The sequence below is a fragment of the Gracilinanus agilis genome, unplaced genomic scaffold, assembly GCF_016433145.1.
Source record: "Gracilinanus agilis isolate LMUSP501 unplaced genomic scaffold, AgileGrace unplaced_scaffold13357, whole genome shotgun sequence".
Lineage (NCBI taxonomy): Eukaryota > Metazoa > Chordata > Mammalia > Didelphimorphia > Didelphidae > Gracilinanus > Gracilinanus agilis.
The window spans coordinates 1-3,748 of NW_025343984.1; the positions used below are offsets into that span (position 1 = coordinate 1).

A 3,748-nucleotide genomic window follows, 5' to 3' on the forward strand; every position below is an offset into this window, starting at 1 on the left:
ATATATACATATATTATATATATATATATATAATATATGTATATATATACATATAGTAAAACACAATATTAGCCAAATCTATTTAAAATATAAAAAGGAAGGTAGATTTTTGATATGACATTGTTGTGGGGGGCTTGAGGTGAACCCCCGGGGTTTGGGAAGGGTACCTTTTGCAAGGATACAAAACTCCAAAACTTAGCTTAAAAATAAAAAGAGAAATTTATTCATTACAAGGTAATTAGGTAATGTTGAATCTGGCCAGGAGGACAGCATAGGTGGAAGATTGCCTCCTAGGTAGAACAGCATAGATGGAAAGCTGTTCCCAGATAACATCAATTCTGAGGACTTTATATTCTTTACAACAGTGGAGACGTGACTCTGTGCCACAGTGAAGACATGACTCTAGAGTGGTGTAATATTAAAATTAATATCCAATAACTCCAAGTATTATGTTTTATAAGATTTATTAATAATCACTTGAAGTAGAGGAAATAGAAAGAACCTGAGTAAAGAGAAGTTTTCCTGACCACAATTAGCAGGAGAAGAGAGAGCAAGGGAGGGGGTGGTGCTTACAGAAACTTTATCTCCAAAACCTAAGGACATAATATGAGGACGAAAGTGGGATTCTGGGCATAGGGTGGGCAGAAATGTCCCCACCACCAGGAAAACTCACTATTTTTACTCAAAGGCTATCTTAAAAAAATTGAGAATTCTTTTTCCAACTTCAATGGTTGCCAAAAATGTAGTATTAAAATTAGTATCCAGGGGCAGCTGGGTAGCTCAGTGGAGTGAGAGTCAGGCCTAGAGACAGGAGGTCCTGGGTTCAAACCCGGCCTCAGACACTTCCCAGCTGTGTGACCCTGGGCAGGTCACTTGACCCCCATTGCCCACCGTTACCAATCTTCCACCTATGAGACAATACACCGAAGTACAAGGGTTTAAAAAAAATTAGTATCCAATAACCCCAAGTATTATATTTTATAAGATTTATTAATAATCACTTGAAGTAGAGGAAGTAGAAAGAACCTGAGTAAAGAGAAGTTCTGACCACAATTAGTGGGAGAAGAGAGAGTGAGGGCACGGTTACAGAAACTTTATCTCTTTATATTTATGTCCTATAGTACAAAATTTTAATTACACAGTGGTATGCACTGAGGCATGGGCAGGGGGTAGGTTTGCCTGAAGACATAAGGAGTGACTCCCATAGTTTAGAGGACAGATGGATTTCTGAGATACAACTTGATGATATCAAGGAGGTATATATCTCTCTGTCCTTCTAAAGGAGATCCAGGAAGGATAATTCCCGCAGGGTCTTATAGGAGTTATCAGATGTTTTGGGTTAGGAGTCACAAGGATAGAAGGGAGCAAAGGAATTTCCCTGCTTATAGTTTGCCTTCTATAGTTTGGGGGGTGCAATGCCCATGCCAATATCACCCATGTATTGCAGATTTATTTAAATTAGAGATTGGTAACCCTTAAAAAATCTAAGGCTCCTGAACCACAAAGCTAAAAGGGTTTTGTAAAAATTTTGAGAAAGTACTGAGCATTTCTTGGCTAACCAAAAATCCCCCCACCTAAAAAAACCCAAGGACTCAAACAAAGGCAGATTTCTTCACCTCCTTTTTGGATAAAGGCCGCTATTGATATTACTATTATTGAAAATGAAAATAGAGAATTTTTGGACAAAAAAATAAGGTGTTACCTAGCCAGGAAATGTAAGTCTTATAAACTTGGTTTCCAAATCTGGATGTCAGTAAAACACATGTATATTTTCATAATAATCCATTTAATAAAAGTGAACAAAACTATAAATTATGGGCTGGTTTTGCTTCTGATCTAAAAATGTCGTATCTTCAAATGCCCTTAATGCACAGTTTGTCTGTGCTTCCAAATGCCATTTAGGAGGGAGTGTTGGAGATGGTGAGAGCTTAGGATACAGAATTACCTACATAAGTTAGGCTTCAGGCCTACCTCTGAAGTAGGAAGGTAAACCAGAATTATAGATCAGGGAATGTACAGAGAACATAGGATATCTGAGCTTGAGGAGAATTTCTAGTCCAGACTCATTAATGAAGTTATAAGATGAAGAGATCGAATTTGAAATATCTGGGTTAGGAAATATTAACATAGAGAAAGTATGAGATATTCAAGGGCTAAGAATGGAAATTGTCAAAAAAAAATAGTGGAATTTTAGTAGACAGAATGGCAGCCTGAGGAATTGCCATGCAGAAGAAAATGAGAGAGGTCTGAAAACATGCAGAGGAAGGTATTTCAGAGCAAAGATACCCTTGCGACAGAAAAGATCACACCCTGAAATATGCGAAAACCCAGTATACCTGATAGTCTCAGAGCAGGGCTCTGAGAACCAAATTCATCTGATCTGGAAGGGGTCTTAGAGGGGAAAATGTCATGAATGACAAGGATTTATATTTATTTCCATTCTTAGTGGGCTAAAATATTGACCCATTTTACTTTAGGAAACAAAGGAGGGAGAACAAAGTATATTTTTCATATGACGTTAGTCACAAACAGTAGAGTGGTGATGTTACAAAAAAGGCTAACAGCTTTAATTCCAAAGCCAAAATTGTATAAAAGTCCTGTTCCCTCTCCCACAAAAAAAAATCCTCCTATGTCATCTGCACACCGAAACAAACACAAGTCCATGCGATCCAAAGAAATTTGGCCACGAAATCAAGGAGTCATATACAAAAGACCTCTAAAGAAGCACTTCCATTTTGGAATTATTCAAAGCGTGAGATTCAAACTTGAAAAAAATTTAAAAACCATATAGGGAGCTGGCCCTTTTGGGGATCATTCCTATACTATGTTATGTCAAAATGGAATCTAAGAGAACCCCAAGTTCTAGGGTTAGCTTGTAAGTTGGAGACCCCAAGTTCATCCCTGTTCCCATGAGCGTTCACCCCAAGGGAAATTTCAGACTTAGCCTGTCTCCAACTGAATAATAGACCTAAGGTAAATGATAATCTCAGTTAGATAGGGCTAAGCAAATGTTAAATTTCCTTTTATCTTAGAAGTTTTCCCCATTGTATCAGGCCCATTCCCAAGAAGACCAACACCTGGCCCAGGACCATCCTTTTAGTATCCATTGTAAAGTAGGCACCCATCATCTAGCACAGTGTCACTCCCAGGGATAATGTCCCTAGAGTCCCAGGGTGTGGACCCTGTAAAGTTTTGGTGCGGGGCTCTAAGTAAAGGGCTAAAATTGGACTTATCCCTTTCCTGATTATAGACTTGGTTTTTCTGACTACATCAGTAATTCTGTGTTATTTCTAAATTAACAGTTATTAGAGAATTGAGGCAGAAAATGTTGCATGGAAGTAACCATGAGGAGGAGCTGAGGTGTTCTCTTCTGAGAGATGAAGTTGGCATGTGGGATTGCTCTTCAGCAGCTGCCCCCTGCCATAAATGATTGCTCTTCCTTCTCTTTGGGCTGGGTGTGGATGGGAACCAAAGCTGAGGGGTTTATCCTCCTTTTTTTTATGGGTTAATATAAAAGTTGATTTCATGATTTTTTGTCACTTGTATCAAGGACCCAAATCTAGCCCGATGGGTCCCATTCTCTCCACAATTCTCTACTTGCCCCCTGCTACCCATCACTCTCCACTTTCATTCATTGTTTTTCTTTCAGTGGGCTGGGTTGAAATCCCCAACATTCCCCCAGTGTCACTTGTATCAACAGGTAATATCCTGCCTCAGCCCAACCTGTTCCACTCCACAATAGCTCTCT

At 39.0% G+C, this 3,748-nt stretch overlaps 1 non-coding gene across 1 annotated transcript; it reads left to right on the forward strand.

Annotated features, from left to right (window-relative positions):
- The first annotated feature begins 3,274 nt into the window (after positions 1-3,274).
- On the forward strand, positions 3,275-3,483 carry LOC123254043. The gene has a single exon (XR_006506647.1). It is a non-coding gene; the product is annotated as a small nucleolar RNA U3 (small nucleolar RNA).
- Positions 3,484-3,748: the final 265 nt, after the last annotated feature.